The sequence below is a fragment of the Lethenteron reissneri genome, chromosome 34 (genome assembly GCF_015708825.2).
Source record: "Lethenteron reissneri isolate LAM-NWPU_2019-01 chromosome 34, ASM1570882v1, whole genome shotgun sequence".
Taxonomy (NCBI): domain Eukaryota; kingdom Metazoa; phylum Chordata; class Hyperoartia; order Petromyzontiformes; family Petromyzontidae; genus Lethenteron; species Lethenteron reissneri.
Genome location: NC_083812.1, coordinates 5,387,180 through 5,408,554, shown reverse-complemented (window position 1 = coordinate 5,408,554; position 21,375 = coordinate 5,387,180). Strand labels below are relative to the sequence as shown.

The 21,375-nt window shown below is 47.5% G+C and overlaps 2 protein-coding genes across 8 annotated transcripts in view; one reads left to right on the top strand and one right to left on the bottom strand.

Moving 5' to 3' along the window:
* Window positions 1-2,045, bottom strand: part of LOC133350584 (pituitary homeobox 2-like) — a 65,785-nt gene extending 63,740 nt beyond the window's left edge. Inside the window, exon 1 of the mRNA XM_061565073.1 lies at window positions 1,791-2,045. The gene's annotated coding sequence lies outside the window, so the exon portion shown is untranslated. The remainder of the gene's footprint in view (window positions 1-1,790) is intronic.
* A 16,585-nt stretch (window positions 2,046-18,630) lies between these two features.
* Window positions 18,631-21,375, top strand: part of GBF1 (golgi brefeldin A resistant guanine nucleotide exchange factor 1) — a 166,267-nt gene continuing 163,522 nt past the window's right edge. For 3 of the 7 annotated variants that reach the window (XM_061565078.1, XM_061565076.1, XM_061565074.1), the window contains exon 1: window positions 18,672-18,965. The gene's annotated coding sequence lies outside the window, so the exon portion shown is untranslated. Of the gene's footprint in view, window positions 18,966-21,375 lie in introns of all 7 variants that reach the window. The other 4 variants (XM_061565080.1, XM_061565079.1, XM_061565077.1 and 1 more) reach the window with 2 other exon arrangements.

The following is a 21,375-nucleotide window of genomic DNA, read 5'->3' as shown; positions in this document are numbered from 1 at the left end:
GCATAAAATGAGATGTCATAGAGCAAATCTGAGATCCGATTTGGAATCAGCACCCTGAAATTAGTCTAAAACAGCTGCAAAAGTCCAGGCCAGTGTAATCCAGAGAACACGGTAACAACAGCGAGGGCGACACATCAGTTCAGCACGCGGTGCACGCATTGCGCAATGATTCCTCGGCCACCTGGGTTCGATTCCAGGCCGCGGAAGAAAATTAAGAAAAAAACCTCTCCAATTAGCAGTGATATTTGGACCGGTTCTGTGACACCCCCCCCCACCACCCCACACACCCACCTATAACCACCCCGCACTGACCAGCGTGGTGAAGTATGGTCAATGAACCCGCACGAACGACTCGACGTAGGGAGGGAGGCCTTTCATCCAGCAGTGGATTGACGAGGAACTGCTGTGCATGATGATGATGATTGTTATCGTAATTTAATCATGGTCATATAATTATAACAATAATCATCATCATATACACGCGCCCCAACAACTCGTAGCCGAGTTCATTTACAATAGTGTCCACTTCTCACTGCCGATGGGGTCGCTGTAAAGTTATCACACGAATCTCGGAATGGGGTTTAAAAAAAAATCCAAAACTTTAAAAAAATCTATTTTACCGAAACCCGAATTTCGTTGCGAAAGTCAGTATTCACTGTCTTGAACCATTTCACAATCAAGTGCATTGTACGAATGTTTACATGACATAGCCATTGTTCACTTTTGCAATCCTGTAATTGTAAAGTGTGTAAGACTTTTTAGGTTGTGCACTGCACTCGCAAACTGCAAGGAGAGCCTTCCTACACAATCAGTGCAGGTGAATATTAGTACATTGCTGTATCGTCTGCTGTGTACGGCTCTGCGTAATCAGCGTCAGTGTGCGTGCGTACGTGATAGCACATGCATAATAGCGCTACAGGCCCAGGCGACCCAAGTTCGAGTCCCGCTCACGGACGATACCAGTGCCGACTATCTGAACCGCTCCAGGGTCTCCCCTCGGTCGACTCAGCCTCAAATGAGTACCTGGTGCGGTGTGTTAACATCGCCACGAGGGAGACAAAGGCGGTCGGGCGTGGTGTGTGCTCGCTAAAAGCACTTTCCCCAAAATTATTTTACGGCTATACGGGGGAGGGGGGGGGGGTCGGCTATTTGTCTCGTGTGTAATGAGTCCGTGTCAGTGTACACGTGCGTCCGACTTTGTGCTCGTGCGCGCGCGTGAGTTGACCAACGTTCCTATGACAGGCGTCCGTGCGCGCGTGCACACTCACACACATGTACACGAGGGGATGCGCGTGCACACTTACACACGTGTACACGGGGGTGCGCGTGCACACTCACACACATGTACACGAAGGGTGCGCGTGCACACTCACACACATGTACACGAAGGGTGCGCGTGCACACTCACACACATGTACACGAAGGGTGCGCGTGCACACTCACACACATGTACACGGGGGTGCGCGTGCACACTCACATACATGTACACGAAGGCTGCGCGTCGTCGTGGAACACGCAGCCCGCGGTCAGTTTCACCAACCGCGCCACGCGTGACCGGTACAAACCGCGTGCGCTAAAGTGCGTGAGCGAGTGCGTGAGTGATTGCGCGCGTGAACACGTGCGTGGGTGAGTGAGTGAGTGAGTGCGCGCGTGAACACGTGCGTGGGTGAGTGAGTGAGTGAGTGCGCGCGTGAACACGTGGGTGAACGAGCGAGTGAGTGCGCGAAAGAGCGAGCGCGCGCGCGCGCGTGCGTGAGGAATGAGTGTCGCGGCGGCCTTCCCCCTCTTACCGCGAGTTGTGAAGACCTCAGTTGGGTGCAGTTCCTCCGCTCGCTGGCAGTCACAACGTCGGCAGCGGCAGTGGGGAAGGATGATGACGGTGGTGGTTGGTGGTAATTATATGGAGGAGGATGATGATGCTGTTGATGATGTTGCAACAGCAGCCAAGGGGTGGACTCCAGGGCACGGAGAGGCTGTGGTTGGCGAGAGGGAGTTGACAGCCTGTGGTGTCGCGACTCGCTCCGACCGTGTGCTCTCCTTCAGCCGCCACGCCGCCTCTAAAGGGGAGCGCGGCGCGGGAGCTGACGTCAGTGCGCACGCACGCGCGCACGCACGCGCGCGCGTGTGCACACTCGCGCGCTGACACACGCGCACGCACGGACACACGGACAGATACACGCGCACTGACACGCGCACACATACACACAGACAGATACGCACTCACTGATACACGCGCACGCATACATACAGAAAGATACACCCGCACTGACACGCACACACATACATACACACAGAGACAGTCACGCGCACTGACACACATACAGATATACACGCACACACATACACAGACAGATACGCACTCAGACACACGAACACACATACATACGAACAGATATATGCGGACTGACACACGCACACACTTACACACACAGGGACAGACACGCGCACTGACACACAAAAATACACGCGCACTGACACACGCACACACATACACACAGATACACGCGCACTGACACACGTACATACGGACAGATACAAAGACAAATGCATGCACAACCACACACACAGACACTTACACTACTACACATGTACACGCATACACACACGCACAAACGAACGCACGCACATACGCAGACACTTACTTGTACACACACACTGGCGTATGCGCACACACTCGTACACGTGCATTACACGCGTGCACATACGAACGTACACACACGCAGAAGCACACATACACATGTATGTATGGACACACACACACACACTCTCACTACACATGTGCACATGTAATTACTAAGACAGATAACCCCGTATAGCGTTGAAGAGCATTGTTGGGGCAAGTGCTGTCAGGAGCACCTTTAGATGCCGGCACGGTACACGAGAGGGCGGGTGGCCAATACCACACCCGGCCGCCTTTGTCTCCCTCGTAGCGATGTTTACACACCACGACAAGGTAGTAATTTACGGCTGAGTCGATCTAGGGGAGGCCCACGACCGGTTCAGATATTCGTCACCAGTGTTGGTAGCCGTGAGCGGGAATCTAACTCAGGTGGCCGGGTTCGCGATGGCAACGCTCCCCACGCAGCACACACGCTTACGCACTGACGCAGATGCGTACACAAGCATTGACACGTGCACGCACACACATATACACGAATGACACGTACACACACACACATATATACAGTACTTGCATACACACACAGATACGCAAAGACAAAGATCCCCCCCCCCCCCATGTGACATTGAACAGACTGTAGGGGCAAGTGCTGTTGGCGAACACCTATGAAGGCCGGCACGGCACACCAGAGTATGTTCGGCCAGCACCACCCAGGACCGCCTTTGTCTCCCCAGTGCTTATGTTCACCAAATGTACCAGACCATCATATAAGGCCGAGTCGACCTAGGGGATGCCCAGAACCGGTTCACCGATATTGCCTCTGAATTAGATTCAGGTTGCCGGGTTTGTAGCGTAAGTGCCCTTATCATTGCGCCACCGCTCTCCACGCACGCAGTTACACACACACGCGCACGCAGTTACACACACATGCAGTTGCACACACTCAGTTACACACACACGCAGTTACACACACACGCGCAGTTACACACACGCACACAGTTACACACACACGCACGCAGTTACACACACACGCAGTTACACACACTCAGTTACACACGCACGCAGTTACACACACACACGCAGTTACACACACGCGCAGTTACATACACACACGCGTGCACAACGGCCCATGCACACATACCACAAAGCCATAGACACCTATCACACACACTGACACGCATGGACAAGAATCCCCCGTATAGCCCGTACAGACTGTTGGGGCAAGTGTTGCTAGCGAGTAGCACCTATGAAGGCCGGCACGGCACACGATCGGGGTGGGTTGCCAGCACCACGCCCGGCCGCCTTTGTCTCCCCAGTGGCGATGTTTATTACACACCGCACCAGGTGCTCATTTGAGGCCGAGTCGACCTAGGGGAGGCCCAGAGCCGGTACAAGACAATCGTCAACGGTGTTGGCCGTGAGCGGGAATCGAACTCGGGTCGCCGGGTTCAAAGCGCAGCGCTAACAGCTACACAACCGCTCCCCACTAACACACGCGAACACACACACACACACACGGACATTTAGAACAAAAACCCCGAATCAATAATACATCACGCAAATCCACCCACTTTCACACGTATACGTATACATATAAACACGCTTACGATGCTTATATATTTATGCACATTTATACACACACGCGCACACGCGGGCGTACAAATGCATCAGCCTTCTTCTACACGTGCACATTGAGTACACTCACGGGTATACTCTTACACAGAGACGCGCGCAGACACGTGCATAACACCCACGCGCACCGATTTATATTCGGACATTGGCACATTCAACCAAACGAACACTCTTACAATTATATATATACGTAAACTTATATACGTAAACTTATATACGTAAACTTACACAAATCACGTTTCTCGAGTTAAACACAATGCAATCTAAACAAATATATTACACTTACATACGCTTGCACACTTAAATGCGCATACATTTACACGTGCATTCCTACACGGACGCACGCATACGTATCTGTCGTCATCAGCAGCCATGCTCTATCCACTGCTGGGCTAAGGCCTCCCCAATCACATGGGCATTCATTTGCCGTAAATGCCGAAACTTACATGTCATATTCATTGAATGTGCAGAAACACAATAATCACACTTTACTCACATACACAGACTTCATCAACCCGCACGGTGACCAGCGTGGTGAAGTATGGTCGACGCGCATGGCGGGGATGCCTTTATACAGCAGTGGATTGACGGAGGACCGTGTGAATGGAGGTCACAAGAAGTCGCAAGCTCTTCTCGTGGAAGAATATCCGACGCGAGGTATCCATGGGCTTCGATCTTCTCGTGGAAGAACCTACGACGCAGAAGATTTTTGGGTTTTGATCTCCGCCGTGACGCTCTTGGTTCCACAACCCCTGAACCGCATCCTCCACCACACGAACCATGGCAGCAGAAGCATCAGCAGCAGCAGCAGATGACGTGGATACCTAGGTGATGATGATGGTGATGCACAAATGGAAGATTAAAAACTCTCCGGTCAGTGTGCGGGGACTGTGGCCCTACCACCCAAAAACAGAACCGTGGAACTTATAGAACGAACTCGATACCCGAAAGCGGTTCCTTCAGGATGAAAACCTCACCATCCTTGTTCTACTTTCAAACAATTTTGGACCTCAGATTTCCTTTCAAGTGCCATTGATCACTCTGCTTCGTAGACTAAACGCTATACATGCTTTGTGCTGTTCTCCGTGATGCGCTATATCACCCTTGTGCTAATTGTGCTTCTTGTACCGTGATGAAGATGCACGACCTTGGCATTCGGAACTTGACCATGCAACAGTTGTCTTTCGATCGTTGTTTTTTTATTTTCTTCTTCATGTTTGCTTCGCAGTTTATCAGGTCCCCTTCGAACGTAAGAATGCATCGCCCGATGGGGTTTTACCCGTGTCCAAAGAAAACAAAAAACCCAAAACCGAATCGCCACGGCGATACACAACTCTGCTACTCCTGGCGTAGTTTTACGACTCAAACACCTCGATGTCAAATCACAGTTGTTGCTCTCCATAATCATCATCATCAGCCGTAGGAAGACGAAGGCGATTATAAATGTACATTCGTGTTATTACACACAGCCACGTATCACACACACACACATCAACAAAAGCGGGGCACTTGTTTAAGGTTCAGTTGACCTACGGGAGATTCGAAGGAGAGATCCGCCGACCAAATGGTCACGAATGTCATCCCCTGACCGGGAGTCGGCGTCCACCACTGCGCCACTGCTCTCTGCGCGCGTGGGGAACGGAGGCGTCAGTTGTCAGAAGTCGGACAACGTCCGTGCCGCCCTCCGCAGCTCGAAGGCTTTGTTTCCATATTTGTTGTTAATTGTTTTTTTTACCCTTCTATCTGGCAACAAAAACTGACACCTTTTTTTTTAACAAGGAGTCATGTTTACATAGACCACAATACCTGCAGTCATGATGCAAACAAAAAACATAACTCTGATAGTCTCACATGTGAGACTAGGCTCTAAGGAAAGCTGTCTCGGGTGTGGACCAATCAACTTCAAGGACAGTGCACATTATCAGAGTTATGTTTTTTGTTTGCATTATGACTGCAGGTATTGTGGTCTATGTAAACATGACTCCTTGTTAAAAAAGGTGTCAGTTTTTTTGCCAGATAGAAGGGTAAAAAAACAATTATATTTTTACTGGCAAATGAGGTTCCAATGGTCCATATTTGTTGTTGCAATTTTTTTTTGTTGAGATACACGAGTTCCATTTCTCCAAATCTGGCATCAGTTTGTGTCTATCACATCAGGTTTTTGAGATATCAAATATTGCATTTTCAATAAAAACTGCAGAAGAAAAATATTAGATAAATATGGATATCTACATAAAATGATATTATAAACACACTATCCTAAAAACACAGCACCATATTTTAACACTAAAGCAGTCACTGACTCGCAACAACTTGCAATCGTAAGTGACAGATTCAATTTCGGGTAAAATCAATGAAAATGGGGTATGCCGATAGCATAAAAATTAGATGTGATCGAGCAAATCTGAGATCAGATTTGGAATCAGCACCCTGAAATTAGTCTAGAACAGCTGCAAAAGTCCAGGCCAGAATTTTTTTTTTTTTGTTGACCAGTGTAATCTTTCTCGACGTTTCACTATTTGGGCTCGGTGGGGTGGGGTGGGGTTGTGTGTGTCTTTCACCAGATCACCACAGGATGCGTTCGATACATGTGAGATCTCGCAAGCTAAGCAGCGGGTGTTTCTGGAGCCTGGATATCGCGCTTTCACTGCGAGCGGGTTATCGAGCTAAATGCCAACGCCGAGAGGTATGCGAGTAGCGAGAGGGCTGCTCTGGAGGTCCTAGGGCAGTGCTGCTGCTGCTGCTCCTTCTTCTTAACCTGGGGGGCACGCACCCCCTGAGGGTGTAAGATGCCCCTTTCTGGGAGTGCGAGACACGACACAGAATTGTTTTAGAAGCTAAATAACCGAAAGGCAAATTAGGCACGGGCCCGTGAGTACAACTACTTTGTTTCATCAAACCCCTGTGTGTATATTTATGAACATTGTACATTTTCTAGCGATTGAGAAGCAAAGGGGTGCAAAGACTGCGGTAAAGGTTTCGATTTAAAGGTTTCGTGACTGCATGGATTCATATTCTTGGTTCTTTCGGTAAAGTCACGTAGAAGGGAAATAATAATAAAATAATAATAATAAAACATAATAAGATAAAATTATCACGACGTTTCGGCCACAACGCAAGCAGCCGTCCTCTTTCCGACAGCCCTGTTCTTCACCTGAGGACGGCTGCTTGCGTTGTGGCCGAAACGTCGCGAGAATTTTTATCTTATTATGTTTTTTTTGTATTAATTGTATTATTTCCCTTCCACGTGACTTTACCGAAAGAACCAAGAATATGCGGTAACGGTTGTTGAGAATCACTGCCCTTGGGGGTGGTGTAGCCAACACCCACGCGCCCGGCATCCCCAATGCTGATCTTTGCACACCGGACCAGGCACTCGAGGCGAGGTTCAGTTCACCGAGAGGGAGGCCCAGATACGGCTCAGATAGATCATCGTCACTGGTGTTGGCCGTTAGCGGGAACTCCAATTCGTGTCGTCGGGGTTCGTAGCGCAGCGCCACTGAACCGCTACACTATCGACAGACACAAAGACGCAGTCACACGAGCGCACAAACTCACACGAGCAGACTGTTGGTGCAAGTGCAGTAAGGGAGCACCTATTATGGCCGGCACGGCGCACACACACACACACACGTGGGACAGGACATCTCAACGCGTTTCTTGCAGGCGACGAGCGCCTTGCACCTGCCCAGAGACGTCACCATTTCTCCCTCCCTCCTTTTTTTTTTAAAACGATCAGACGAGAAAGATGCTCAGTCTTTCGGCACTTTACTTCGTTCATCATGTCGTTTGTATTATTATTATTTTTTTAATCAAAGATTTAACGCGAGTTTCCCGTGTAACATTAGTCCCATTGTGTGTTACGGTGTTCATAGACACCAACAAGAAACACAAATCACCCTCAATAACCCATCACCAGATCCCCTGCTGCTGCGTTACCAGCACCATAGCGGCGAAGGCACCTGCCTGACCTCCCTCTCCTCCCCTCCCTCCCCTCCCCTCCCTCCCTCCCTCTGTCTACCCCACCAAGATCTTTTCTCCCACCCATCTCTGATCTCCCACGATTCCTCTCCCTCCCTCCCAGGCTACCCGTGGCATCATCACCTCTACTTGTCACCAGCAACCTACAATTGGCCCTTGAGCAATTGGACTGACAAATCGTTTTTATCGGTACCACCTAGAGTGGCAAAACGCTAACCATGATATCTGGAATAATTTTATCTTCTTATCATAGATATATACATGATAGCAAGGTCACAGTGGTAGCTTTGTATGAGACCAAACGGCTATGATGAAAGGCAATTCATACCAAAGTTCGACTATTTGATACTCCCAGGATATTAGAAGTACAATATTTATGTCAGTTGCCTTCATATAGGATACGAATTATAAAATGTTTGTGTAAATAGCCTTTGAACAATACCGGATTTGATGAAATACAAAATCAATTGTCACGTGTTTTGTTTCAGTGACAACTTGATTTGTTTTGGCTGTGTCGGATGGAGGAGGGTTATACGACACGCCATATGGCTTTGTACTTGTGCGATTCAACCCGAAAACCAATCACTGTCTACATCACAACAATGGTTTGCACATAGCGACGTGAATAACAATAAGTGGAAAATGCTACCAGTGTCGACCATGGGCAGTATCCACAGCGAGCAGAACTCGTAACGTAAAAGCGGTCGTCCTCTAGAGACGACCGCTTCCTACGCATTCCATTATTTCGTAGACGTTTCACACCCCAAGTTTCTGTCAAGCATACCAACCCTTCTAGAACGACATTCGCAATCGTAACAATGCCACTAGCATAGTGACCTTGCTATCGTCCACAGTTGTGATCGGCAGATACAAATTTTCAAGGGCATAAATGTTAGCCTTTGTCACCCTGGATGGTACCGATTCGAATCCATATTTGGGCCTACGGCTCAATGGCCTGGACGTGTATTTCGACGTGACATTTGATTCTATTCCATTCCACGCGTGCACTCTCTCGCCACCGTGTCACGCTCCGTTGTTCCCATTGGGAATCAGGCCATGGTGCCACTTCCGCACACAGACGGTGCGGTCAGCAGAGGGATGGAGGGTGAGGGTGGTGGTGGGGGGGCGTAAGGACGGCTCGATTTGGGCCCACTCACCTCCCAGGAGAACCATCAATCCTTGCTGCAGCACTCTACACTTAAGCCCCTATTGGCAATGCATGTTGAGAGTAGCCGTAATAATAATAATAATAAAAAGGAAGTAGATGTATAGTACAAAAAAAATATCCGGGCCTACTGGCTCCCCATCGCTTTGCAATCTCGGCATGCCGTGCAAGAGGTGCGTGCAGTGGAAAATATTGCCTGATGGGTGTATATATTCATTGTATCTATTCATTGACGTGGCGAGATGTGAACTACCTCGCCTGGTTTGGAGGATGTTGTGGGTTCGATCCCGACCCTCACGTGATCGCGTGGATTTTTCTCCGGGTCCTCCGGGTTTTCTCTCCACATTTAGAATCAACGTGCGTTTCTAGTATTTGGCTGCTATGCATGTCCACGTGATAAGCTACTTCGTTGAGCTATAATTTGTGGCCAAGTCGCTTCTGAATAAAAGAGCTATGTAGCCCAGTGGGCCTTACATGGTAAAATAAAATATATATAGTTTTTACAGTTACATTTTAGACATGTCAATTATTGAGCTCACGATACAAGCTGGAGGCCGGGCCGGTGTGGTGGAGAATACGGGTGGAATGCCAGCCCAAGGAGGGAACACGCCCCGGCAGAGGACATCCACTGTCGACGTGGAGCCGTGAGCTCAGCTCGTGGGCAGGAGCTGGGATGGATTGCTGGCATCGCGAAGCCGTGGGGGATGGCGATGGCGCAGGGAGACCTTCATCCAGCAGTGGATAAATCACGGTTGAATATGTTTGAGCTGATGACATCATCCCCTTCAAGCCCTGATTTGTCCTGCCCAAACCCACTTAAATTCTTAACAGTCAACAAGATGTCTCAAATTTGCGCTCGTTTTCTGATCCATGTGTTCCTCTTTAAGCTTCGTAATGGCATGCAGACCTTGCATGACGACATGAGGATCCCCCGTGTAGCCTACACATGCTGTTGGGGAAAGTGCTGTTAGCGAGCACCTCTGAAGGGCGACACGGTGCACGAGGGATGGTGTGGCTAACACTATACCCGGCCGCCTTTGTCTCTCCATTGCTGATGTTTGCATACCGTATCTGGCACTGTTTTTTTGTTAAGGTTGAGTCGACCGACACACACACACACATGCGCGTGCTGTTAGTTTCGGGTGGTGTTTGCGAGCAAGCGCCCTCCACAAACACGCCGGTGGGCCGTGGAGAGTGGTAAAAACATCGTGACCATCAGCAACAACATTATGAACATAAACAAAGGCAACCAAACAGGAATCTCCGTCCATATGAGGGGGGGGGGGGAGGGTGGTGGCCCCAGTGTGGACCCGGGGCCCCCCGGTGTGAGCTCCCCGACTCCTTCAAGCTCAACGGAAGTATGCCATCTGACTACCCTGACGTCGAAGCGTGGGGCCCCCCAAAGTGCGGGGCCCAGGGCGGTCACCCCGATTCGCCGTTCCCTAGGGACGTCTCTTATGAATGTCACGGCAGGATAGGGCGAGCGGCTTGGCAGTTCAGTACAGAGCGTGGCAGGACAGGTGTTTGTGCCGAAAAAGACGTAACGAGGAAGTGGTGGTTGGGGTGATTGTGAATCGAGAAGCGGGGAATTGTGGGACACTTGTGGAGGATGGAGGAGGACACGTGACCGAGATGAGCATTGACGAGGTACCATGGGGAAGGGAGACCTGAAGCCGGATGATGACGGTGAGACTGCAAGAGCGATCCTCGATGAACGTGGCCGGCTCAATATAAGAAGCGGAAACCTAAGATGATGGTGAAGATTATAATTCAAGCTGTGGTCCTTGAATGACGCATGGACTTTGTAAAACGAGGAGAACCTGAAAAAAAAACAAGAGAGTGGTGGGGATTAGACAGTGAGAAGACTTGGTATCAAATTGGCGAAAATTCCAGGATTTGGCGTGAGGATGGAAGCGATCTCGCGAAAGTGTGGGCGGCATTGACGATAGTCGCCGTGGCGACTTCAACCTTGACCTTTATCAACACTCGCGCGTGATGTGGCAGGTCTCGGTGGTGGAGTTGGCCTGCGACCAAAGGGCCCTGAATGCGTGACCCTCTGGCTCGTCAGGTCTCTGACACTAAGCGGGCTTGAAGCTGCTCGGTTGGCTACTTGCGTGGGAGATTGCCTGGCAATGCCAAGAGTCACGTTTCAAGTTAATGTTGTTGGACCAGGTAAGAACGCAAGAGACCAGGATGAGTTTTGTTTGCAAAAACATTTTTTTTAACTGGATCGTCAAAATGGCAATATCAAAAGAAATAAAGTACAGCAATTAAGAAATAGAAAGCATTACAAAAAAACACAATATCACATGGAAAATCGAAAATAATGCCAACATAAATCAACATTAGATTCAAGGATAAATATTAAATTCCATGTTCACTCCCAAGAGCCCAAATGTAACGTTGGCAAAATAATCATCACACACTACGCACATCTGAAAATAACCGAGTCGCACAGGACCCACGTGGACCGTGAGTTTGATCATCGACTTTAATCGATTAACCGATGCGTCCACACACGCCCAGAGACCGGAGAGAGCTGTCAGCCTAGATGACTGCAAACATTACATAGGCCAGCTACACAGCGTAATTAAAGCACAAATGTGCGAACGCATTACGCTCATATACACTCAGTATTCAGCCGGTGTTTTTAGTCGTGGTTATTTTTCAAGTGTGGATCTGAATTTGAGCTGATGAAGTATTCGGTGCACCCCCAATATTTCCATGAACCCGTGGCCTCTTGAGTTACTTGGGGGTCCTCAGCTTTCGCTTGGTTCGCTTATGCCGAGCACCGCTTCGTTTATAGGCGGCACGGTCACTGCACGCGGCTACGCGGTGGCTCTGGTAAAGCTCTCACTGCTAAAGCCGCGCATGAAGTCAGGGGAGAGACACGCGGACCCCGCTCATCAGGTGCACATGGGTCAGGGTTGGAGCGCATGTCACGGGAGGGGAGGGTAAGGCGACGATTGGGTGTTGGGTCGAGGCGGGTTGATGGAGGAGAGTGGCTTGCAATGTGACTGCTGAGATTTATGAGAATTTGGGAACGTGACGCCATGGTTGGTAGCGGGTGATGTAACGAGCGCTATTCGTAGTGGGCGCTGCTTTGGTCGGTGTGGGTGCTATTGTTATAGTGGATGCTGTGGTGGTCGTGGTGATATTGGTAGCAGTGGGTGCTATGGTTGGCGTGTGGTAGTGGGTGGTTGGGCGTGGGTGCTATGATCGGAGTGGTTGTTAAGTTGGGTGTGGGTGATGGTGGTGGGTGCTATAGGTAATAGCGGGTGTTGTGACGCCAGTGAGTGCTATGGTGGGAATGGAGGCCAAGTGTTTGTTGTTTTATCACCAGGAGAGCTGTCCAAGTGCTGATTTATCATCATCGGCGTGGCACGCGACCTCACTGCTCGTTCAACAATGCACCGATCCCAACGCATGTTTCGCTTGTAAATGAGCGTCCTTCGCCCCCTTCCCCCGTAATAGAGACACAAAGCGCATCGCCCGAGGGGGGGATCGAGTTCTGCGCGCGTGTTTGAAAATGATGATGTAGATAATGACGTAGTGTCGATTAACTTAAACAATCAAGAGATGGTGCACAAGGACAAACGAACAATGAAAAAAACGAATCACTGTCATAATTAACACTGCCTTGTAACATAAATAAATATGCAACTGTCTGATGGTTTGGACAATGGCACTTCTGCAGAATAGAGGGGGGGAGGGGATAAAGTTCCTTGCGGGTTAAAGGTCACTTTATTGACACCGTGGGCTCCTGAGAAAGCCGAGTCGTTTTAAGAAAGTTGACAAACGAAGTTTTAAATTGATACGCGAACATCTGACCCTTGATAGACACTGAGTAACAAACTTACCCCTCTGCATGACCATGGCAGAGCCTTTTGAGACCAGAAGGATTTTATTGAAGAGAGACCTGGGTATAAATAAAATGTAAATAAGTATAACCCGTAAAAACAAAGTTTTTCACTATAAATCCTTTATATGCGTGGCAGCGAACTTAATATAAAGGATTTAAAAATGTATTCGCCTGTGGAGGACGCGGGGATCGATCCTGCGACCTTTGGCATGGGAAGCGAGGGCGCTACCAACTGCGCTACTCCGCCACGGCCTGTGGAGGGGTTGCGCTCTGGGCTCTTATACTGTGACGTTCAGCCAAAGCCAAGAATGAGTTCTATTTGAATATATGTAAAATATTTTTTTTTTGCCTAAAAAGTGTAAAATTTTGGGAATTTTTTTTCACGAACATTAATTGTCTGGCACAACGAGTCTGTGTGGAAAATGTCAGCTCGATTGGATCACGGGAAGTGGGTTAAAAAACGACCGAAAGATTTGCACGGTCCTAAGCAAGCAAGCAAGCACGCAAGCAAGCGAACTTAATATAAAGGATTTAAAAACACCTCTGCTGGTGATGAATCCACTGTCAGCGCATTCCAGTTTCCCAATGTGTCTCTATTTGACTCTCTCTCTGTCTCTTGTAAGTACTGTATATGGATCTCTGGGTCTGTGGATCTCTGTGTGAGTCTGTGGAACTCTGTGTGAGTCTGTTGATCTCTGTGTGAGTCTGCTGTTCTCTGTGTGATTCTGTGGATCTCTGTGTGAATCTGTGGATCTCTGTGTGAGTCTATGGATCTCTGTGTGAGCCTATGGATCTCTATGCGAGTCTGTGGTTCTCTGTGTGAGTCTATGGATCTCTGTGTGAGTCTATGGATCTCTGTGTGAGCCTATGGATCTCTATGCGAGTCTGTGGTTCTCTGTGTGAGTCTATGGATCTCTGTGTGAGTCTATGGATCTCAATGTGAGTCTGTGGATCTCAATGTGAGTCTGTGGATCTCTGTGTGAGTCTATGGATCTGTGTGAGTCTGTGTATCTCTATGTGTGAGAAAACGCTGATGATGGTGATGATGAAGCTGCTGCCAACACATTCTATTTTGTAAATGAATCCACCTGCACGCATTATGACCCGAGACTGGAAAACCGGGGGCAGAGTTTGTTTCCTCCTCAGTCTGGAACCGCTGACTGCCACTCGGACTGCGATTGACGCTTATAAATGTAAGACGCAACCCCAAGTCGTCAATAAAATTAATAAAAATCGGGTCACACACACAAACCGCACCTACCGGAGAATGAGACGCACCACCGACTGTTTGTTTTTAAAACACAGGGGAGAAACTGTGCGTCTTGAAAATCCAGAGGAAAGGTTCATTCTTGAGGCTCGTTTTTTTTGGGGTAAGGCGCTTTTAAAATGTCGCGACATGTCGGCGCTAAACGCAACGGCAAATCCCAAACTCTTATTCTAGATTCGCTAACGAGACACACGGTCGGGGACTCTGTTTCCCCGGCACGGGTCTCTTTATTATCCCGCAAGAGTTTACGCACAAAATCCTGCGGCGACGCGATTGAGACGTTATTATTATCACGGACGTATCTACCACAGTGGAGCGTTGCACCTTCATCGCTTACAAGCTCGACACGGTTGTAACTGTTATGAGACGATTTATTTGGTGATACTGCGATGGCAGTGGTGGTGCACGAGCACAAATAACAACAAAGAAAACATTCAATAACATACAAACATTTTTTACATTGCGGCCTTCAAAGGAAACGTATATATGTGACGTGTCAGGCAATGGACCTTCGTAGCATATAGAGGTTATTAATCTACTACGAAGAAGGGCTATTGCCTGAAACGTCGCACATTATATACTTTTCCTTTCAAGGCCACGGTGTTATTAATGAATGTAGTGAGATTTTTTTGTAAACTGCAATGCATCTACGTTAATGTCTTAATTACTCACAAAGGTTTCCAGTTGAAAATATTTGGCAATCGTGAATGCAAATGTTTTAGGTAGGAAAAAACACACATACACGTATTCTTAAAAACATATATATATCTTACTTCATATAAAAATGTTTAAATGTTTACAGTTATTTAAGAATAATCGTTGAAAAATGTTAAAATGGAATTTTCAGTATTTTTTCTTGACACCTTGGAATTTATTAATAGGATAATTGCTTAACGTTGAGCAGTGCGTGTGTAGAGACCAATAGGCTAGCTAAGAAACTTGCAGAGACCCATAGACTTACATAGAGACCCAGAAATTCACATAGAGACACATAAACTCACATAGAGACCCATAAATTCGCATAGAGACCCAGAGACTCACATAGAGACCCAGATACTTACATAGAGTAACTGGAATGTGCTGGCACTCATTGGGAACTCCTCAGAACAGAGGGGCATCTTCACCTGCCACCTTTTCTAGAAAATGTCGGTGACGGGGACCACAGTGAATACAGGAGTTGGGAAGATAACGTTGCTGCAAATAGACAGAAGTATGCTCTTGATTGCATTGCACGTTCCATTTTATGAGAAGTTATGAATGTGTTATCATCTGTTGAGTATGAGTATTAAATCTCCTTTCTGTGAGCTCTGGTTGTGGTCCGGCAGAGGAATGTGTGCATGGTGTCCCTGGGTTTAGGCCTTGAGTTACTCAACTTAATGGCTCATAAGCCATCTGGAACATGAGGCGATTTAGTTAATCCATTATTTCCGATTGTGGGATCTTCTCTTCGAATCAGTCCAGGTGGTGTCCGTCAGTGGCGTAGTTATTGAGTGTGCAGGCAGTGTAACTGCACTGGGCCGAAGAGTCGGACGGGCCCAGGTGTCAGGCTACGAAGAATGGGAACTTTTGGTAGGGGGCCTGATTTAATTCCTTGGAGCAGAAACCCGTGCCAACCATGCAATATATGTTTGTAGAATTTATTTTGCACCGTACATAGCCAACCATGCTCATCGGAGGTGCGGGGGAAGGACAACAAACTAAACACAGTTCTAAAGAAATTTGTTTTCAATCTAGATATACAAGTGCATAGCTCCAGTGGCTTTCAAAGCACAATGGAACTCAGACCCATCGCAAAGCAGGATATTTAATATTGTCCATCCACATTTTTTTGGTCTCCATTTCACACTTTCTAATGTTACCCAAAATTTCGATTTAAAGCTTTCGTGACTGCAGGGATTCATCCCTTCTACATCCCTTCTACGTGACTTTACCGAAAGAACCAAGAAGATGTTACCCAAAATGTATATCTCTTTACTGTTCAATTTTCATTCCAATGCCACAAACAGACCACTTCATCCTCTTTTGCAAAGCGATTGAAATAAGTTTCTCTGCAGCACCCACTCTCCGTCTGGTGGTGGTAACTTTGTCTTGCAAGTGTATTGGATTCCTGCTATCAAATCACCATCAGCCTTGACCTATCTACTGCTCGATGAAGTCCTCCCTAAGCCGTTGCCATCTCTCACAATATTGTGATGCAAGAATTTATTTGAACCTGCACATGAGCTGATTGTGAGTCTCTGGGTCTCTGTGAGTCTCTGTGAGTGTCTGGGTCTCTATGTGAGTCTCTGGGTCTCTGTGAGTCTCTGTGAGTGTCTGGGTCTCTATGTGAGTCTCTGGATCTCTGTGAGTCTCTGTGAGTGTCTGGGTCTCTATGCGAGTCTCTGGGTCTCTATGTGAGTCTCTGAATCTCTGTGAGTCTCTGTGAGTGTCTGGGTCTCTATGTGAGTCTCTGGGTCTCTTTGTGAGTCTCTTGACGGTGGGCGTGCATACTCTCGGGTACATCCACCCCTTTGCCTGACCATGTCGTGAGTCTCGACCACCGTCCATTCTTCCCCTCGGGTGACGCGTCCTGCTCAAGCCCACTTTCGATGTTAGTGTCAATGTTTCATATGCATGTTATAGAAACAAATGTACATTGTTTAAAGCATTCTTCTTATAGCACGTTATTAAGTTCAGCTTTTTAAAAACGCTCAATCCATCCCCTCCCCCACTAGCAGGGCAGTCAGGGAAATATCGCTTAGTCCCAGCTGAAATTAAGCCCTGGGTCTTCCACACGAAGATTATCCAGCAGTCACGCAAGATAATTCTTAAATGGAATTTTTATCATATATATAAAAACAACGAATTCACAAATGCATAATGATCGTCACGTCTATAATTCCATACACCGTGTTAAATTTTCAATTGATGAATCAATGCACGATTCCATTACACATAAACTCCCAACACAGTCCTTAAAACAACTTTACTCATTCTCGTAGGGCGGTGGGTGACATGACCTAGCGGTGTCAAGTTTTTGCCGCTTGTTGCAGAGATTCACGGTTCGATTTCCAGGGGCAGCCCCGGTTATTACTGCGGGTTTATTAGCCATATACAACACGCGCCGACTTGCTTCACAAATGGCCGTAAAAAATCCTCTAACGTCATTCGAAAGAGTAAAGGCCATTGTGTGCCTGCAAACGACTCAATAGCATAGCAATCACCGGCCCCCACTTCCAAAAATTCTGCAGCACCCTCCAAGAGAAATAACCACAATACGATTCCGTGAGGATTTCCTGGGTAACCATGCACAATAATACAGCTCACATTATATTGGCTCGTTAGCCCTGGAGGTTGGAAACCTAGAAAATATATTTTTTAATTCAGCGAAAAATATCCTCACTATTTCAAGAGCCGCAATGCATTGTGGTGAATACGAAATTGGTGGTCTTGTGATGAATAACGTCACGAAGCAGTCGTTACATTTTAGTAAAATTTGTCAATTATTGTTTATGTATTTATGTTGTTTTTATGTTGAGTGTCTGCTGCTTATTAAAGAACCGCAGGTTTCAGACCCCGCCCACCCCACTGCGTTAGCCCGATTTTAGCAACAACGTTGTGCATTTAAATTTCGATTTAAAGCTTTCGTGACTGCAGGGATTCATCTTCTTGGTTCTTTCGGTAAAGTCACGTAGAAGGGAAATAATAAAATAATGAAACATAATAAAATAATTTTCACGACGTTTCGGCCACAACGCAATCAGCCGTCCTCAGGTGAAGAACAGGTCTGTCGGAAAAACACTGTTGTGACCGAAACGTCGTGAGAATTATTTTATTATGTTTTATTTTTATTATTTTATTATTTCCCTTCTACGTGACTTTACCGAAAGAACCAAGCAGGAGAAAAAAACGTTGTGCATTACAAGAGCCGATGCATTTTAACATCATCGGCTTGAACAGACAGCAGCACGCATTTTCTACGTTGGCTCCTACCAATGTCACTCGGCGAGCCACGTGGCAGATTTTTGCACCCACCGCGTCCCAAGATCAGCTGATCGGGGGGGAAGGGGGGAGGGGCCAGCCGTGGGAGGGGGGGGGTGAAGCGTTGAGAATAGGCAGAGGAGCGGTTGGGGGTAGATGGGCAGTGAGGGGAGGGGCCGGAAGTATCCACTGCGCATGCGCTCCACGTCTGTTTATCGCCAACTGCGGGGCCTACGCCGGCGCTACCCGCGGTAACGAGGCCCCTGAAATCAAAAACGCGTCCGAGACGCGCACGTTGAACCGTCGCGCCGTGCTCGCCGTTCGTCGCTTTCACATTCACCGCCAGCGAAACATTGCAACAGCAACAAAAAATACAAGCAAAACACTGGAGCCGACTCCGGGCCTCGTCATTGCCCGCTCCGCCGCTTTGCCTGGGGATTCGCGGGGGAAGCCTGCGCTAGGCCTCCGCCGGGAGCCGGTAGGAAAAGCCGGAGGCGGCGCGGATTTTTGGTGGGGTGGTTTCGGTGCGGGAGACGCGGCCACAGCGAATGTATTCCGATACAAACACCCCCGGCGAGAGTTGCTTCTTTAAATCTACTGCCGCTTTGCTGGAGGGTCGCGAGAAATGCAGGCGCAGAGGCTTTGGTGTCGGTGGACGATGAACGTGAAGCGGCTCCCGCGATGGGGAGTTATGGGGGGAGGGGGAGTAATAGGGGGACACCCAGGGTCTCTGACTTTTATTCTGCTAAAGATACCGATATAGTCTATATAATTGGTTACTTGTCCACCGATTCCGGTTTACTAGACGTTAATGTGTGACCGGGGTCGTGTGTCAAATAAAAGGAATGAGGGCGGAGGCTTCTTTGGATGGAGTGAGGGGATGTGGGGGTGTTGAGAATGAGACGAGGGCTGACGTGTCAGCAGCAGTCCGCTGGGTTATTCTAATAAAGATTATAGTACAGACAACATGATTTATGTTCTCATTCAACGCATGGGGTCACTGTCAGTGAAGGAAAATTGTGAGAAGGATACGGGGGTGGGGGAGGGGTGAAAGGGAATGGCAGATGATACAGGCGGACGACTCACTATTTGCCGTTTTATTTGTTGTTTCTGTACTTAATTGACAAGTTAAGGTGGATTGACATAATTGTCGGTGAAGGGTCGGTGTGAAGAGGCTACAGGGAGTAAAAGGGGTGAGGCAGGGGCTCATGATAGCACACTCAGCGAGATACCCCCCCCCCCCCCCCAGTGCGTACTAACTTGAGATGAAAGTATTTGGGATAAAGTCAGAATTGGAACGTTAAAGAGTCCACCGTAGGTATCGGGGTCTAGTTTTAAGCCTCTCTTACATTGTATTTAGATTGTACTTATATTATACGGTAATGAAAGGAAAGGAATGAGGCGGCTACAAAGAGTGCGATAATAGAGAGGCTGACGTAGTGTTTTATGAACCTTCATTGATATTCGCTCGAACTTTGCATTGCACAATGTCACCAGGTGGATTGTTTACCAGCCGTAGCTCTTGTTTTTAGTGTTTCTCATTCTGTTGTTTGTCTTATTGTCAACAAAATATCACTCGTCCGCATGATTATTGAGCCAACTTGCGTGGCTTGGATTCATGCAACAGATCCATGGGCAAACTCCAAATTGTGTCATTCGCTTTACAGCTGGATGCATTCGCAGTACCTTTCCAAATCTGTTTTATGGTCCCTGTTTAATGTTTGTTGAATCATTAGGTTGGCATATTCTTTCCCGTGGCATGACAGCACTCCCCTAAATCGCATGGTTCTTTAATTTCACCATGTGGATGAGTGGCTTATTTTTTTTGTCTGTAATTCTGCGTTGTTGCAGAGGTTCGTCCAATGGGATAGATTGATAGCTGTCAGTAACCCCATGACTCAATTTGACCTTTGTGGGATTGAGGAGTGAGGTCTAGTGATTTGATGTAGAGAGACCTGCACAAAACTGTCCTTGACAACAAAGAAAACGGGGAAATATAACAGGAGGGCATTTTTGGACAAAAAATGTGCCTAAAAAACTGAGATTGTACACTTGTACTTTTACCACATCATTCTATATACAGTTATTTAAACGACGTGTGTGATTCTTTATTTTCAGTAATGCCCATTAATAGCAACTTCACTGACAGATTTGACAGCAGAGAATGCTGTTAGGTCATAATGTTCACATTCCTTAGACGGTGTATGTACCACTATATGTTGGTTGCTCTTTCTCTTTTGCTTTTTTCTTAGTCTGGTATGACCTTCCTGCGATGCGTTCTGTCGACTCCCCCCCCCACCACCCGCGTTCAAGTTCAGGCTCCAGACTTTCCTCTTTACTACTGCCTCTGACATGATTCTGTTTCTGTACATTTTCTACAGATGCAATCGCATTGATATACTTTATAAATCAAAATTGTATTGTATTATGTATTGCATTGGGAGTAAATTTTAATTCCAAGGTTTTATCCCTATTGGGTTCCTGCACTACCTGTTACTACCCACCATTGAACACTCCTGACACATCCCCAGTCTGCCCAGCATCTTCATTTTCCACCCATTATTTCCAGCCTTAAAGCTCACCCACCAACATTTATTCCTGGCCCCAACAACTCTCCTCTGGACTTCATTACCTCAACCTCCCACGATTTCCTCCTACTTTGTTTCCCATTAGCCTTAACCCACAACATCATTCTCCAAAATCTCACACTTCAGTCACCATTCACTCACATCTTCGTAGAGTAGGAATTGAATCTTGCACTTTGGCATTTGAACGGGCTTACCATTTATTGGTTTCCTTTAATTTCTTGAGATTAATGTAAGAGTCAAGTTTTACCTTTATTGCATTTTGATGTTGAAAACGTGTACGTGGCCATTCAAGATAAGCAA